Genomic DNA, 19521 nt, shown 5'->3' on the forward strand with positions numbered 1-19521 from the left:
GCCTACCCCAGCATGGGGTGCCATGTCTGCACCCGGGATCTGAACCAGCAAATCGCGGGCCTCAGAGAAGCAGAATGTGCACACTTAACCACTGCACCACCCGGCTGGCCCCCAAATTTTTCAATTCACATACATAGTATTAAAGAGCTGAGAAGTTAGGTAAACAATATGACTTAATTGAAGAGGTTTTCGTATCTTTTTAAGTTTTTATTTGAAGAACTTAAAAGTTCGGTAAACTGTTAGAATTAATTAGAGCATATAGCAACTTTACTGGATACAAAATAAACATTAAAATCAATTATATTTCTGTATAACAGTAACAAATAGAAAAAGTAGTTAAAACAGATATTTAAAATTGCGTCAAAAATTTAAAGTACATACAGGTAAACTTAAAATATGTGTACAGGAAAAATTATGAAACTCTATTGAGAAATAGCTAATAAAGCTTAAATAAATGTAGAGATACATTATGTTCATCATGTGAAAGATTTAATACTATAGACATCAATTCTATCCAAATTAATTTACAGAGTCAAAGAAATCTCAATCAAAATTCCAAGTCATTTTTGGAGGAGCCAAGGAAAGCCAAAAACACTCTTGGAGTAAAACAAGGTAGGAGGCCTTCAACAAGCAAATATCAAGATTTATTATAAAGCCATGATGATTAAGCAGAAATAGAAAAATGCACAAATGGAACCCAAGAGAGAGTCCTGATACACATCCACCCAGGTATGTATAGGATGTGGGATGATGTGGTGGCACAGCAGGGTAGCTGGCAAGGGAGAGTCTCTTCAACAAATAGTAATAGAGGCTGGGCATCCATGTGAGCACCAGGTAGTGTCTATTGTCTCTAAGCTACACTCTCCATGTGCTAAACTCTCTTGTACACTGGCTTCCTGCGAGGTTCTCCCAATGAGAAGCACTGGATAGAAACTAGAAAGAAGGATGGGAGCAGCCAATGTCTTTTTTCCTCTTCAGCATCTCCTGGAACGATGACATCAATGCAATGGCAGGAATTGGAGGTGGTCACCAGCTGCTGCAGGTGTCAGCAGCATCAGCAGGAGAGTGGGCAGTAGCAGCATAACCTTCAGTGTCTCTGTTGATTATGGACCAGAGGCTTCAGCCTAGGGGCATCAGGCAGCTTCCTGATATTTGGGTAACAGCTCCTGCTCACTTTTGCTTCTCTAGAGACTCCCCTCCTTCTTCTTTTTGCTCCTCCAGTCCTTCCAATAGTTTTCTAAAAGACTTTCTAAATAAATGCTCTATTGAAGCACCTGGAGTGATTTCTACTTTCCAGAATGGGACACTGAGACAAAATTGTACAACTAAAACAAAAACTAACTTTAGGTGGATTAATTTTCTAAATATGAAAGGCAAACTTATAAAGCTTTTAGAACATAATATAGAATAATATTTTATTACCTCAGCGAGAGAATTTCTCAAACAAGACAGACAGAGCATTAAGCATAAAGGAAAAGATTGATAAATTCTACTTCAATTAAATCTTCTATTAATAAATAGAAATTCTATTTATCAAGACACCAAAAGGAGCTAAAAGACAGAGTAAGAAAAGGGATTCACAACTTTTAACTAAGAAGATGCTAGCATGAAGAATACATGTAGAACTTCTAAGCTTCTGAAAATCATTACAAAAAGAGAAACCCAATAGAAAAATGGGCAAATTATTTGAATGGCATTTCACCTTCACAAAAAGGAAATCCAAATGATAAATGGACAAATGAAAAGATACTCATTGGCAGTTTCTAATCTCTGAGCATTTCTCCTTCCTCTCCTCCCTCCTTCTTTTCCTTCTCCCTTCTCCTTCTCCTCCTTCTTCTCACCTTCTCCAACTCCTCACCCTCCCTCTCATCTCCTCTTCCCTTTCTCCTTCTCCTCTCCCCATTTCTTCTGCCTCCTTTACCTTCCCTTCCCCCTCCCCTCCACCCTTCCTCCTCCTCTTCCCGCTTCTTCTCTAAATTGCCCTCCTTTTCCTTTTGCTCTTCTAGACCGTCTACCTCCTTTCTAACCAATCTCCTATTTGAAATACTGAGAGAAGTTTTGTTTTCCAAGTTGTTCTCACAAGTTGAATTGCTTTGACATGAATTCTAATCATGTTGGTGACCAATATGAAGTCACATGAATTTTTCTTAAAATTATAAATAAAGAAAAATGACATTCCTTCGTTCCATTGATTCATGGACTTATTCAACAGACATTTATGAATAATTGTGACAGGGTTGGCTCCTTGATAGTTTTTATAAGTTTATAAGAAAAGAAAGACTTGAACCAAAGAAGATTGAGAACAACAAAGAATTGAGTAAATGGTAATGACTTAAATTTTCCAAGCTTTAGTTTCTTCATCAGTAATATGAGAATAATTACAAGAACTCACAGGCCCATTATGAGGATTTAATTTATTGTAATACATCACTCTAGAAGACTCTCACTCCTCCCTCATGCTTTTCCACATGCTGCTCCATCTGTCACAGATGCCAGTCCTTTCTTCCACTCTGTTTCCTATATGCCAAACTTGTGTTTATTTTTTAAGGCTCAGCTGAGGACTTATCTACTCCAGTAAGATTTGCCCATTTTCTCTAGGCAGGTTTAGGTGTTCTTTGGATTTCTCTAGCACTCTTTTCCTATGTACCTCTCTTGTAGGACTTAACAGTTTGCATTTTTCAATATCTATCCATGTATAGATACATATCTTATTTATCTATTTATCTATTTGTTACCACACCTTTTATATTGCCTGGTAGGTTAGCAATAAATGATACCTGAATAAAAGAATAGAGTTTTAGCACTGTAAAAAACACTACATTCTTGATAAAATTATCAAGGAAGACTAGAAAATATTAGAGCTAATAAAAAATTCAATGAGTTTAAGATCCCTGAAGAACTGAGAAGTAGTATAAAAAGAACAGCTATGATAATAGTGAAAATGTAGAGATTCCAGAGCTTATCATCAAAATGAGTTTAGCCTTTTTCTGAAGATTTCCCAAGGGGTATAAATGATATCTTATTTGGAATAAGAAATTGTTCCAAGGGGACTTTTTCAGGCATTTTCACCTGGGGGAGATTCTTCATTATTATTAGCATGTGTAACACATTTCTCATCCATGAAAATCACGGAGGGAGACTCAAAGGAATGGCAAGCAAGAAAAAAACATTGAGAGAGTGCTAAAAGTAGCTAACACAAACACTGATTCTTAGCTTACTATTATCCCCTATTCAAAAGCCATTTATCAAATTTTAAGAAAAAAGTTCGTGGACATATTTTGCTTAGGAAGACTATTTTTAACCTCTGCATTCTTTTCACTTTCTAAGTAGCAGATAGAAATTGGATACTTTTTAAAAGATGTATCTTTCAGGGGACTAACGTTACCAAAGCTGAAATGAGTTCGCTCACCCATTGGGCAGCAAGCCAATCTCTGACACCGGGTGTGGTGGAAGAAAGTAGGAATTTTATTTTTGCACAGTGCTGAGCAAGGAGAGAGGGCAGCTAATGCTGAAATCCCAAACTCCCTGAAAAGCTAAAAGGAAGGGTTTTTATTTGGGGTTTTAGGTAGGGGAGGGGGAGCATATGGCCTTGCTGGTCAGAGTTTTGCCACCAGCCTGTCTTTGGCCTTGAGAAACTTACAGAGAGGAGGAAGCCTGTGACCTTGCTGCTCAGCAGCTTTCCCACCAGCCTGTATCTCTTTGTGGGGAGGAGATAATCCAGGTGCTTGTCCTTGACGGTGTCTGTCTCCATGGAGGATAGTGGATTCTGGAGCCAGGAAGCCAGAGAGTAAGCAGGGAATGAGTGTTTTGGTTTTAACCCCATATATGCTGGGTTTAATGTGGGGAAACTGATATTAGGGTCGATATCAATATCATTCTGCTTGGTTTGGAGATTTCCTTCATCTATGCTTCTGCCATCATTCTGGAAGTTTTCTTTATACCAAATTTTCCAAATCAATAATGTTTTACTGATATAAGTTGAAGCACCATTTTGTCCTCTAATTCAAATACCCATAGGCAATGGCAAAATTAGAAATTTTGAGTAATTAAGCATAAACTTGCATTGCCAGGAAAAGTTGGGAACTGAGAATTATGTGGAGAAAAGCTAAAACTATATTTTTTATTTTATTCTAGGTAGAACATGTGAATTTCAAAAAGTAGCTCTCCAAAAGTCAAGCCAAAATGAGGCTGGTGTGAGTTCAGTCCAGGGGTACAAAGCTTGAGCTCTGGAGTCCAACAGACATGGATTAATATCCTAGATCAACCCCCTTAATCACTATGTATCCTGCAAAATTTCCTTAACTTCCTAAAGCCTCAATTTCCACATCTGCAAACTGGCAATAACAATTACCATCTACTTAGGCTAGCATAGAGATCCAGTATAGGTAAAACATTAGCACAGAGCTTACGCATAGCGTTAGGGAATAATGCTGTTGTCACTATTGTTATTACTGATTATAAAGAATGCCTTACAGGTGCCATACCAGGTTCTGACTGGTAAAATGACTGGTTCTCAAACTGGATCTGCTGCACCCAAACTCTGGGATCCAGACTTTATCTGTTAGGAAGTGTTCCAATGCAAAAAAATGGAACTTCTGACTCAACTCAGATTAAATAAGATAAAATGTATTTTGCTGCATCATAATGAAGTTCAGAAGTAGGATTTACTTCAGGCTTGGTACATTAAAATGCTCATCTATGTCATCAAGAACTCAGTGTCCTTCCATCTCTTTACTTTACCATACATGAGATCAATTCCATCCTGTGATCTTAAAATGGCTACCAAAAGCAATAGGGCAAAATGGTCCTTGTTCAAGTCAAGTAAAGAAAGAGTGATAGAGACAGATTGATTGATTCCAGGAAGCCCAAGCAATCCTCTCCCTTTGTGTCACTCTGTCCTTTTTTCTTTTCTTTCTTCCTTTTCTTTCTTCTTTGCTCCCTCCGTTTATCTTTCCTTCCTTCCTTCTTTTTTCTCTCTCCCTTCATTCCTCCCTTCTTTTCTTTCTTCCTTCTTTTTTCTTTCCTTCCTTTCTTCCTTCCTCCCTCCCTTTTTTCTTTCTTTTTTTCTCTTTTTATCTGTCTCTCAGTCTTTCTTCAACAGTTATTTATTGAATATCTACCATAGGCCTATCACTGTTCTGTGTCATAGAGATACATCAGGGCACAATATAACAAGCTTGCCCTCGTGCAGTTTACATTCTAGTGGAGGCAAGTTGCTCCCACAACTAAACAAACCACTAGCTAGAAGAATGAGATGACAATGGTTAGAGACTAACCAGTTGGAGTGGAATAGATGTTGAGGAGTCTACTACATTGACCCAATATCTCAAAATATATTCTTGGGGTCTCTTGTCAATAAGAAATCTTCAAGTATCTCAGAATCTATGGCAGGAAAAAAAATCATTCCTTATTTCTATATATCTGCCTTATTTTCTGCTTCATGGACAAAAAATTTAATTCTTCAGTGGTGTGCACTACCTAGTCATTACTAGATATATTTGCTTATTTTATGTTACAACATGTTAGCAAAATTCAAGCTCATTTGCTTTCTTTGGTTGTCAGTTTAAAATCACAGACCTTACATTTATCTTTGTTTATTATGTAAAAATAATTTAATGTTTTAATCATAGACTACATGATATACTATAATAGTAATCTTCAAATGCCCATTTAATTCAAATTTTATGTTGCACATAAGACCAATAAGTCCCTGCTGCTACAACCAATCATTTCATAACTGTATCTAATAACAACGTCTGGTGGTGATTTTCAGTTGAATTGAGTCACTCATAATGCATCAGAGTAAATGGATCTGAGCCTCATATTGCTGACTCCACTTACAATGTGGTTTCACGATAATGCCAGAGCAGACTTTTGCCTCAATTCACACCAAATCCTGACTCCCACCAGAGTAAAGCAAGACGTGAATAGCCCAGAACTGTAAATTCTTTTAAGGATGTAGTATCTCATCTACTTTTTAGCCTAGCGCTCTAAGATAATGGTCTGTGCTAAGTACTCAAGGATCAAAATAGGATTCCAGTAAGGATTTCTTCTTGCCATGGTCAATCACACTCATCTTTTGGGGACCTGCTGGTCAAAGCAGAGGGAGCTGGAAGGAATCCAAAGGTGACATATAATAATCTAAGTAAAAAAATTTAATCATTTTACTTCGAAATATTAGTGAGCTACAAGCTTGAGTATGTAACTCCTTTGCTTCCATCTGCTTTCTGTCACTGTAATATCACATCAAAAGAGATGGTGGAAGAGGATGGAAGGGGCGTGGATAATGTCATTTTCTCTCTAAAATATCTACTATGTAATGACCCTCACTCCCTGTCAGAAACTTATTTAACCACTACAGAAAATCTAGGACGTTGATATCAGGAACCCTGTCTTACAAATAAGGTGTCTCAGCTCACAGAAACTATGAAATTTGCCCAGAGTATTACACTCTTTCCTAGTCTAGCATGCAGTGCAGAACGTCAGAACCAAGGCCCATATGCTGATTTTTTTTTTCAAGAATCCATATGTTAAATTAAAGGAGAAACAGTTTACATTAACAAGAGAAAAGAAAGTCTCCTTTGAGAAGGAAAATAATCTTAATAATAATTCAACTTTTGTGAAACTGAAAGCTAAAAAAATAAAATCAGCAATTCAGGAATTAATATAAAATTCAATCATTTAACGAGGTAACTCATACTTTGAGTCTGATCTTTTTGAATGTTTTGGATGTTTTTCATCCTAATTTCATTTACACTCAGTAGAAATTTAAAAAAGAAATATTTTGTCCAAAGTAGCAACCACTTTTCTTAAAGATATTACGTGGAAAGGGAGAAGTTTCTCTCTCTTTAAAACAAGTGCCATGGAGAGGAGGATTTGCACAGGATGGCTTCCATGGGCCCTTCCAGGTCTCACTTTCCCATAAGCAGCAGGATTCCAACATACCTGGGTGGTATAGGTAGTGGAACTGTAGGACTTCTAAATTTCTTCTAACAAAAAATCATATTATTTTGTAAAGGTTCTTAAAATAAGCATTACTATAATTAACAAGAGTCAAAAGTCAATTTTAGAAAAGCAATTAGTCTGTACTCCAGAAGCAAGGAAGTAATACCAAAAGCAAAACTCTGAGACTTGAGAGATAACAGGTGCAGCCAATAGTGTGAGACTGGGTATTTGGTATTTAACTTAATAAGAATGACGTCGATTTCTTAAAGAGACACCTAATTTCAAACTTACCTTGGTCTTAACCCCTATACTGCACTATATTCTATAAACAAGTCAGGTTTCCACACAAACCCTTACAGAAGAAATTGAAAAATTACAAAGTAATTCCTCAGAAGACACAGTGCATCAACAATTGTTGGTATTGTCATTCATTTAAAACTGATACGTGGGCCGGCCAGTGGCCGAGTGGTTAAGTTCGCGCACTCTGCTTCCGCAGCCCACCGTTTCACTGGTTCAGCTCCTGGGCATGGACATGGCACCACTCCTCAGGCCACAGTGAGGCGGCAGCCCACATGCCACAACTAAAAGGACCCACAACTAAAATATACAACTATGTACTGGGGGGATTTGGGGAGGAAAAAGCAGAAAAAGAAAAAGAGAAGATTGGCAACAGCTGTTAGCTCAGGTTCCAATCTTTAAAAGAAAAAAATTGTACTGATGTATCAGGTAGGCAGATCTGCTACTCAACCAATAAGTTTAACACAACAGCCTTTTTCTGTTCTCACTGGTCAGGTATCTATGCTAATTGACTCACTCTAATACCATATGTGACCTCATTTAACCTTAATTATCTCCTAAAAACCCTATCTCAAAGTATGATCACATTGGGGATTAGGGCTTCAACATATCAATTTAGAAGGGACAAAATTCAGACCATAGCAGGTCAATAGACTCTATCTCATCATCTCAACTACAAATTCAGAGCTAGGATCCAAAAGCATTGTGGGAACTATTCTATAACTTAGCTAAGTTCATGTAAAAAACTCTATATGCAATTCACAGTCAAAATCTATCAAGTAGTTGATGTTGTGTAACAAACTTATTGATTGACATAAGGTAAGATGATTGTCCAGGTGTTGAATGATGGGACTGGGTACCTACAACATCTAGTAAAATAATAGAAACAAATCAATGTTCACACTCCACTTCAGCAGATTACCATACCAGGTATAATAATCATTTTAAAATTTCATACAATAATTACCTTTCTATTGTGGATTGATAGAGAAACAGTATGCAGAAATCTAATGTGATTTAAAGGATAAGGGACACCTGGAGAGAGTCATAATTTAGCAATTAATCTGGGACCTTAAAATAGATATTTGGCTATTCTAACAAATAAAGATTGATACAGTAATTTATAGTAGAAATATCTCATAAAACAAAATGACTATTACTTTCTAGCAGAGTTGCCAAAGAAAATGTGGGAAAAAAAGTACAAATACAAAACTGCTCACCTTAGCAGCTGAGTAATTTCTCACAGATTCATTGGGCATTGGGCCACCAATTTTCTAAATCATAAAACATCTTCTTCTGAACTTTTTTCTCACTTGGTAAAGATATTTGCCAAATGTCTTACTAAAGACATCTACTAGACATTGAATTGTATTAATATAGTTATGTTTTTATTATTCTGTATTATATCATAACTCATTTTTCTCTTTTTGTTTTTAGATCTATAAGCTTGGTGACCTTAGGAAGAATGGAAATAAATTCAGAGGCATTGTTTATTTTATTGTGTGCTTTTACACTTCTTTAGATTACATGTGATTTGGGAATCAAGTAACTAAAGCTTATGGGCTACTAAAATTATGTATTCAAGCAGAGGTAACTGATACAAGCAGAGGAGGTATGGTCATTTACACCTACACTCCCACGGAATGTTAATAGTCTGCACTATAAATGTATGTGCTTTCTGCTTTTGACAAGGGTGGCTGGGAAAGCCTTGCAACACTTTAAGGGGTAGCTGGATTTAGTATGAGTGTGGAATTGCAACACAGCAGGGCATACTCCTGCACCAGAATTACTGCTCTTATGAGCAAACATAGCAAATCCTTACTATAAAAAAAAAATAAAGTGGTTATGTATTTCCATCCTGAGGGTCCAATTTACAATTGGGGTCCAGAGTCATAGCTACCGTAGAGGGAAAGCTGAAGCTAACATTTTTCCACTGACCAGGGCATTTCAATTTCAGCAAAAAATTATAGTGAATGAATCAATAAGACATGTATTATTGAGATATATATATATATATATAGTTTACACCATATTTTTCAGTTGTAAACAAAATCGTAACAGGAAGGCTTACTCATAGAGAAAACAAGTGATGTTGCAAATGAGATTAAGTTCTTAAGCATAATTTCATAGATGTAAGTGAAGAAAAATTTTCTAAAAGAAATATATTAGAAGCTGTTTCCAATTCAAGAGAAAACCTGCCCTCATGGAATTCCATTGCCTTCTGAACACAGACCTACACCTCCACATAGCCACCAAAAGCCAAGACCTTGTCGTTGACTCTGTAGGTGTGTAGGTCTGCACCCATAAGAGTCTTACTACTCAAGAACTCCCACGTAGACTTCATACTCTCTCTCAGGAAATTGGTCCCTTTGCTCTCAATTGTTGTGGTCCTAGCCCACAAATAATCATCTCCTATCATCTCCTCATCACTCTTTCTCACCCTAATGCTCCTACCCTCCCATTTTCCTCCTATGAGCACCAACATCTTCCCACCCATAGCTCAGTCTGAATATTCTCACTCATCACATTCTTGCCTGGTTTTCTCCACAATTTTTCTCCCTTTCATCCCACCAAGGGCCTCCATTCTTAGTATTCTGAATGCTATCTCTTCACCTCTTTTGGTAAATGCCTTTCTTTCCCTAAAGGCTGTTTATTTCTCTAAATTCACTGAACTTAGGATGTGATGATCCATGACCCCACTGCCCTCTCACCTGATGATGACTTACTTCCATTGTCCTCGATTTAGTAGGCCAATATTACCACTACAGACTATTTATTAATCCATTGTTGGATACTCTCCTAACTTTCTCTCATCATTTTATTCATCTACTGCTCCACAGATCCATTTCCACCTTCTCAGCTGAGTTTGGCACCTAGCTCATGGGTATCTTTTCAAAATTCTCTGTGGTCATCACAGTGATATCAACAGCCACATCACTAATTCCTCAGACACCTTCACTGCTTCCTAGATATCAGTGCTTTCTACTTAAGTCAGCAGTCACTTATGCTGTTCCCATATTTAAATATGCTCTGGCAAAATTGGGAAGCTTCAGCTGTGCATTTGTTTTCTGTCACTGCTATAACAAATGACCACAAACTTAGTAGCTTAAAACAACGGAAATTCATTCTCTTGCAGTTCCGGAGGCCAGAAGTCAGAAATGGCCCCATAGTTCTAAAATCAACGTGTCAACACCTTGATTCCTTCTGCAGGCTCTAAGAAAGAATCCGTTCCTTCACTCCTCCAGTTTCTGGTGGCAGCTGGCAGTACTTGGCTGGGGTCATGTAATTCCAATTGCTGTTTCCTTTATTGCGTTGCTTTTTCCTCTTCTGCCATCAAATCTGCTTCTGCCTCCCTCTTATAAGTACCCTTGTGATTACAAGTATGGCCCAACCAGATAATCCAATATAATCTCCCTTTCTCAACATGCCTAATTTAACATCTACAAAGTTAATCTTGCCATATAAGGTAACATTCATGGGTTCCAAGGATTAAAATGTGGCTATATCTGGGGACAGTTATTCAGCCTACCACAGGCCAAGTGTCCCAAGCACACCATGATCATTCATAGGAATTACCAAGAGAGATCTTCAGTGCCAATGGCAGTAGCAGCAAAACCAGGGAGACAGCTTCCGCATGATGTCCACATGGTGGAGTGCCATTAGGCACCAAAGGGGTGGAGGGCCAGTGGCAATGGCACAGGCATTAGCAGTGTCTGATCATCCATATCATGGTTATTCTATGTCATCTGCTGTGTCCTGGTAAACATAACATCAACAATTTTATTTTCATTGATTTTTCTTTGTGCCAGTGTCTGATAACTCTGTGCCCTATGCTCACTATGCTCAATTTCTGACATTCTCCTTCCTGCATTTCTTCTCTCTACCTGAAACACCTTCCCTTTTGATTTTCCACCTATTCCTGTACTAGTTATTCATATTCCCAGCATTCCTTTGGATCGTTCTCTACCTTTTCCCTCACATGCTGATCTTCCTTCTCTAAATTTCTTATCTTTTGGAATCACAACCACATAGTTTGGCATTTCTTAACAGTTTTGATTTTTGCTCTTTTAAAACTATATTGTTCAGTTGGACTGTAACTTTCTTTTTACAGAATCAAATATAATGTTGTACATATAAGGGGGACACTCAAGAAATACTGTGTCATTGATTGATTGATTCAAATTGTTCATGAGGTTAATTGGAGAAATGTAGAATCTTGTAGAATTCCAGATACATGAAATTATTGTGGAAAAAATTGGCCAAGTGACCAATAAGGTGAGAGCATATATATGTGGACTATAAATAATAAGGATAAGAATAATGAGAGCAATAAATGTTTAAAAAAAGAGTTCTGGTTTTAATGAAGGAGTTCAATAAAGAGGTATTTTGGATATGCTGTTGTTAACATCCATCTTTTCACATAGCAGCTATAACCATAAGAAATGTTTTATACAAGTCTAGGACTCGAAATGCTTGCTTATGAAAGTGAAGTTATTACAGAAGGTGAGACAACAGCTCCACTTGGCACCCTAGTCCTTGTTGTTCAGGATGACGGGCTCCACAAACCTCCTGACTGAACACTGATGCTGTCATTGGAGAAGCTATTTCTTCCTGGACTGTGTAGAGACTACGTTACATACTGAACCATGAAATGTGATTGTTCTTATCCTAATATGCACAAAAGTAGACTTTGGGCTTTTCTGGTCATGAACCTTATTTATTCAGCATAATTATTTCTCAGTGATACAGCACTGTGTACATCCAGAGCCCTATAGAAACAACAATAAATTACTGTAGAAGGTAATTATTGAACAAATATTATTCAAATTTTTAAAAATTCAGATGAAGAATTTGTCTCAATAACAGCCAAATGGTAGTCAATTCCAAATACGAATTTTGCATTATTCAAAGTGCCTTTCATTTTTGTTCTAAGTACATCAAAGCAAATCTATAGAGAAGCTTTGTTCTTGTATTACAGTAAATATACAAAGAATCGTTGTCACCCCCTCTACGATCCTTACTTACAAATAATCACTTATTCTTAACTTTACCATTTTATCTTAAAGAAATTTCTGTCATAATCTTTCCTAAATTTAATAAAACTATTCTGTGATTCTCTCTAAAAAGTAACTACCAAAACCTGCATGAGTTTTTCTACTTGATAAAAATGGCCAGTGATATCTTCAATAAAACTAGATAATAAGGAACCCTCATGAACATTCAGGTGGGGCCAAAATACTGATAACAGCACAGGTCTTCTAGCAGCAACAGCCATACACCATTAGTGGTAGAGAGAAAATTTCGGGAAGGATGTTATAAGCCACAGAAAACAGTAAACACCAATAAATACTTATTCCCATAAGGAGAGGACCATAGGAACAGCTAATGGAATCCTATGTAAGTAAAGTTGAGAACAACCAATGAACTTTAAAGAAGTCCTCTTAGGCTCCAAATAAGAGAACGGCACCCAAAGACTCCAGGACACCACTAGGGGAGACACAAGAAATTCAAATAATGCAGACGAGGTTAATCACTAGTGGAATGCAAAAATATCCAATAAATTTTCCCTTTTAGATGGAAAGGTCTACTCTGAAGAAACAGAAATCATATTGGGAAGGGGGAGAACACTGAGGGTCCCAGAGAGAGATAAAGTTCAGATACTGTGTGGCAAAAGAAACAAATAGAGCTTGGAGGATTGTAATAGCAAAGTAGAATGTTTAAAAGTGAGATCACCCCCTCAAAAAGCAAGGCTGATTGAGCTCTGGACAGTACAGATATAGAGGTGGGAAACCTGCGGTGACTAAAACATGTAGATAGATAGATAAATAGGTAAATAGATAGATAGGTGAGAGAGAGAGAGAGGGAGATAGACAGATAGACAGATTAGATAGATGGGAAAGCTCTTGAGCTATGAGGGGGAAGAACTACCATGCCCAGCCATTCCTCCCATATAGAAACATCCACCTAGTAATCTAGGAAATGTTGTCTCACTTAAACATGTGAAACAAATAGACAATAACATTACAATCGAATCCCATATAAAAATATTATAAAATTAAAGAATAATCCAAATGGTGTTCCAGCAGATAATGAAAAACACTAAGAATAATGTGACTACAAAGAAAATGAAAGTAGAGTATTATTCCAAAAAGGGAAAAAAGAAATTAAGAAAATTATCAAAGCTCTTAAAGAATAGGGTAAGTGAAAATTAGAACATCTCAGATGAAATGACTAGACAACAAAAGGCTAGAAATTCTTTTAAAAGTTAACAGAACTTATGAATAAAAAAAGAAAATGAAAGAAATTGGAAATGAAGACTAAATTTGGAACAACACCAGAATATACATGTATATGAAGCAAAGTAGGAGAAACAGAGGAAAGAAGAGACAAAAGGTGACCATAAATGAAATAGAAATAAAAATACAAAGGATTTTCAAGTGAAAAATACAGAAGACGTAGAAAGAAAGCTCAAGTTAGTATAATTGAAATACCTGAAGAAAGAAAACAAAACAATTGAATGAAACAAATTTGTTAAATACAATATAAAGAATTTTTTTCTGGAAAGGAACCTGTACCCTCATGTTGAATAGGCACACTGAACACTTGGAAAATGTGACCCACAGTAGTCAACACTGACTGATCTAGTAAAGCTGCTATTGGGCTCTAAAGATATGGGGGAAGAAACATTCAGACAAAAAACACTAAGTCACCAATAAGGGAGAAAATATGTTAGATTGGCTTCAAATTTTCCATCAACATTTTATAACCACAGAAAAGAGAGCATATTTCCAAATCTGACTCAATCTCACACATTCCCTCTCTCCAAACACTTCCTTTATGCCCAGAGTTCAAGGTAGGATATCAGCAAAATCTTCTCTATCTTTAACCTCTTTTCTGAGAGTTCCCTCCACCTTCTTGCTCCAGTGAAAATTTGATTATTCCTTGATGTCACTCAATCCCTGTTTTCTCTCCTTGTCCTGTATGGTACAGGAATAGGTGCACTCCTTACTCCTCTTTGCTGATTCCAGACAAGTAAATTTCTCTCGTACTCAACCTCTAGGCTCCTTTGAAGCTCCTTCCATAAATCTATACCATCATGTAGTGGGCTGAATATCGGCTACCCCAAAATATCTAAGTACTAAACCCTGAAAACTGTGAATGTTACCTCATAGGGCAAAGACTTTGCAGATGTGATTAAGTTAAGGATCTTAATACGGGGAAAACATCCTGGATTATCCAGGTCAGGTATACACTAAATGTAATAACAAATGTCCTCATAAGTGGAAGGCACACAGAGATTTGACTAAAGAAGAAAAGAAGAAGATGTGACAACAGAAGCAAAGCCTTGAGTGATGGGCTTTGAAGATGGAAGGGGACACAAACCAAGGAATACAAGAAGCCAGAAAAAAATGAAAAAGATTAGAAAGCAAATCCTTCATGCAGAGCTTCTAGAAGGAGCCAGTCCCGTTGACTCCTTGACATTAGCCCAGTGAAAGTGATTTTGGAATTCTGACTTCCAGAACTGCAAGTTTGTGATGATTCTTTGCAGCAACAATAGGAAACTAATACACCCTACTCAGATATTGTCATCTACAGACATCCAGGCCTCCCAATCTCATCTCATTCCTAGAAGGCTAAGACAAGAGATTTTCACATATTGAGGTATATGGGTTAACTATATGGGTTCAAAACTGATTCAACTTGAACTAAAAAAGCCTGTCTTATGGCCTATCAAACATCCATTGTACACATGCTTTAACCATTAAAGTAAAGAATGATTATCTTAAGATAAGAATGCACACGTCCCCTCCTACCAGTATCAGTAATACCTATCAGTAACACCCATATTAGTCCCTTTCATCAGGGTCATATTGACCTCCTAATTTGTGCCTGAATACCTCTTTGAAACTTTGATGAATATGCATCCTGGGCATGTTTAATGTATGTTTCTTGTTCTAATAAGGTATAAGACTGTACTGAATACCATGCTTTTCCAGAAGGCTTTCTTCCTTTCTGTAAAATGCCTTTGCAGGTTATGATCCTCAGTTTGGCTCAAGTAAAACTCACCTTATCTCTCTTATCTATAGAATAATTATTGATTATTTTGCATCAACAGCTATAGTACCTGGCTTAATGTATTACCCACTGACACTGCTTGTAATGACTTTAATGATTTAAATATCCATGGATACTGAAATATTTCACTGACTCTGCCCAAATCTTGACCTCTTAATTCCTTGTCCAACTCATCCCCAATAATCTTGCCCTCTATGCTATATCAGCAAATAATTCATCATTCCCTGTCATTATCAGTACCTGAATCTCCCTCACCATCTATAATCTCAATTTCTAGGATCTTATTCAATAACCATCACCTTCTACCTTTCCATCTCATTCCTTGCTCCCTCCTCAACAATTCTTTGATCTACCATAACTTCCAAGCCATTAACCTTACCCTTTTTATATTACTTTCACTTATCTCCTGTTCTCCATTCTTTCTTATCTAGCTGAGGTTCCAAGACCATTCATTATAATAATCTCCCACATACACTCTCAATCCCCTTGCCACATTCTCCCTCCACCGAACTCTCTTGGTGAAATTCCTAACCTAGTTAAGTCAAGTCTGTGACCAGTCTGCAGTCTGCTCTGGCATATGAGCAGCTACATAAATCCAGAGAATAGACACAAAACTTTGCTGACTGCTCTCAATTTAAATTCATAACCATTGTCCCCAAGTGGGTCTTTAGGGTTGGCTGGAATTTCAATTACATTTCCTTTTCCTTTAATCACTTATTTGCCTACATGTCTACTTCAATACACTAAAATAAGAATCCTATAAGGCCAGGAAATTTGTCTACTTTGATTACCAATTGCAATATTGTGACTTAGAAATATATATATATATATTTACTTATTCAGATGACCAAAATATATTTCTCAGATATAATGATCATCCATAGTTCCTGATTCACAGCTTCCCAAACCCTTGGAATTTCCTGAGCAATAAGGGTATTGGGAGCATCTTCTGTTATGATATTTGGTCTCTTGTTTTCAGTTCCTGAAAATGCCTCAGGGCTATAAAGGTGAAGTGGGTGTCGTGTTTAAGTTAATGAAGGTGACTTTTGCAGCCCACCCAAGGGTGGGGGCTTGTTGCTGGGAGAACCAGCCATATGATCAGAGGATTGAAACTTTCAGTCCTGCTCCCTGATTTCTGGGAAGGAGAAGGGACTTGAGATTGAATCAATTGCCAATGACTAACGACTTAATCATGACAATGTAATGAAGCCTCCATAAAACCTCAGAAGGACAGCTCATTGGCTCTTTTTCAGAGAGCTTCTACATTGGGGAATCAGAACACTTCCATGTGTCACTGTGTGGGGCCCCAAGCTCCACATAAACAGAAGTTCCTCTGTTCGGGACCACACCCTATATATCTCTTCATCTAGTTGTTGATTCATATCCTTTAATATTCTTGGTAACAAATCAATAATTTAGTGAGTAAATAGGTTTTCTTGAATTCTATGAGCTATTGTAGCAAATTGATCAAACCCAAGGAGGGGGTCAGGGGAACCTCTGACTTATAGCCAATTGGTCAGAAGTACAAATAGCAACCTGGACTTGCCATTGGCATCCTGAGTTGGAGGGGCTCATTGGAACTTCCAGTTTGTAGCCGGTCGGTCAGAAACACAGGTAACAATCTGAGCTTGCAACTGGCATCTGAAGTGGAGGGCAGTCTTGTGGGACTGAGCCCTTTACCTGTAAAATCTGATTCTATTCCTGGGTAGATAGTGTCAGAATTGAGTTGAACTATATAACACCCAGCTGGTGTCCCAAGAACTGCTTATTTTTGTGAGGAAGACTCCATATATACACATGTCGGAAGTGGATATAGGAACACTTTGCAGCTGATGCCAGTTGAAGTGGATTTGCTAGAACAGACCTGGCTCATGGAAACATGCTTTTTGAAGTGAAAGGATAAAAGGGCAGGGGATGAGGAACTTTTGATTCCTGGAAGGCTACCTAGTCAACCATGGTACAAAACTGCAGGTGGTCTACGATCAGTTAATAAAAGTAAAAGTTGCCAGTGGAACTTAGAAATGGTAGTACATCCAATTCCCAAGGAGCTGGCTCATTGGATATATAAGGAAATGCAAAATAATAAGCAGCACGCAAAATACACCATTCCTTGGTTATGTTATGGAGCAAGGGCTCAATCTCCCTGCTGCAAGACAAAAGCCAATCAGTCAAGAGGCAAGGCAGTGGAGAGAAAGCATTGCTTTATTAAGCAATAAGCCAGCTGATCAGAAGATGGTGGACAATCATCCTAAAAAAGCCATCTTAAAGCAGAGTGATTTGGAAACAACTTATATAAGGCAAATGGGCAGGGGGCTCAGGAATGTCAGGTAGTGGATGACTGCAGGCTGTGGGCATCTCTCTGTAAACAAAAAGCTTTGGATCTGCTGAATGGGACATTCCTGAGGAATCTAAGAAAACCTCAGCTACTTCCTTAGCTGAGACAGAAAGAACAGTTTCAAACAGAGACATAAATTTTCTGCTAACAAGTTATTCTTTCTACTGGTTACTGATTAGCTTGCCCACATCCAGTTCTAAGTGTTTTTCCAAAGCATATTGTGAGAATGGGAGGGGCAGGGGAGCGTGTGCTGGGATTTCAGGTAGGGGTGGGGAGCATGAGGCCTTGGGGGCTAAAGTTTTAAAAGTCCTCTGCACAGGCATGATTGTCTTTCATATTTCTTTATGGGCCACATGTGAAAATTTTGGGGCATTCTATGTGTTGTATCCAGTGGATTTTTAGTCAGTGACATCTAAAGTTTACAATTGACCATTTTAGCTTCTCAATGTTCCTATGTGGTGCTTAGTCACATGAAGGGCTATCAGCAAGCTACTCTTTTATCAGCGGTCCTCCTGCTATTCTACACGGCAAGCTCAGAAACTTTGGTTACTTTGTTTCCCACATTAACCTTGTCTGTATAAGGCACCGTTTCACCCTAATCCAGTTTCATCTTTGGTTTCAGTTATTGTTATATGTAATCACTAAAATGAAAGTAAAAGAAAGTGCTGGGTCAGGCCTTAATGCTGAATCAAGCTCATATTTGAGTCAATCTGAGTTTGGGCCATTAGCCTCAAGCCTCCTAGAAAGGGAAAAATTATGCAGGATCAACAGAAAATACTTCTGAGACCTCTGGTCACCAAGAAAGTAGCTAATGTAAGAAGGAGGGTGTATGCAGGAAAGAAACAGCCAAGGACAGGACCACAGGGCTCAGGAAACTGGAAAAAGGCGCTAGCAGCCGATGGCAAGGCAGACATACTCTTTATTCACTCTGGCTGACAACGGTGGGGGCACAGCAGCTCCCCTTGTGGCCACTTTTATGTGACTACTAGACCAAAGTGGCATACAGCCAGCAGACAATGTTTACCTTATGCAGGTTACATAAGGTGTTTACATACAGGGCTGGCACATACGCTGCCTGCAGCAGACATGCTGAGTCATATCTGCCCAGAAGCTGCTCCAGTCTGATTGTCCATAGTACCTCCATCTCCCTTCAGAGGGCAAAACCAAGACTGAAACCAGGGCCCATAGTCCGAAGGAACTAGCTCATTTTGTGGATCAGTGTCATCAGTTTCCTGAAGACCTTTTACTAAAACGGATTGTGAAAGTAACCGATTTGGGGGCCGTGTCTTTGGTTTTGAATGCTGCAGAGTGGAAGAGCATGTATGAGTTGACACAGGACCCAAAGCTCACTATTGAACAATCACAGATAGCTGTATGTGATCCAGACACACAGGAAATTATTCCCGAGGGAACAGCCAGCTTTGTGGACTGGATAAAAGCCACTGTAAAGTATGTTTTCCTGTGAAGGAGGAATGCCCAGCTCCCCCTATAAATGCCAAATGGAACACCCCAGATGAAGCAGCTGATATGCTTCATATGCAAGCCATGTGGGACTGGCTTTATGATGACTGGAATATTCCCCTTCTGAATATGCCCATTACACAGTTATGTAATGCTGTTATGGTAAATGCTGTGATTAAGTGGACTTCTATTTCATGGGCACCTCTTGTAACTTTACTGCTACAAAATAGAAGAACAGTTGAGAATCCTAATCAGATTTGCTATCTCAGCTTCCCTGTATGGGTCTTTCTGATACCAAGAACATTAAAGTAATTAAGAAGATAGGGAGAGACAAAGGGAAGAGTTAAAAGAATCAACCCAGCAGAGTGGAAGTCTTCAGATGGTTATTGAAAAATGGGATGAATAAA

This window comes from Equus przewalskii, chromosome 9 (genome assembly GCF_037783145.1).
Source record: "Equus przewalskii isolate Varuska chromosome 9, EquPr2, whole genome shotgun sequence".
Taxonomy (NCBI): domain Eukaryota; kingdom Metazoa; phylum Chordata; class Mammalia; order Perissodactyla; family Equidae; genus Equus; species Equus przewalskii.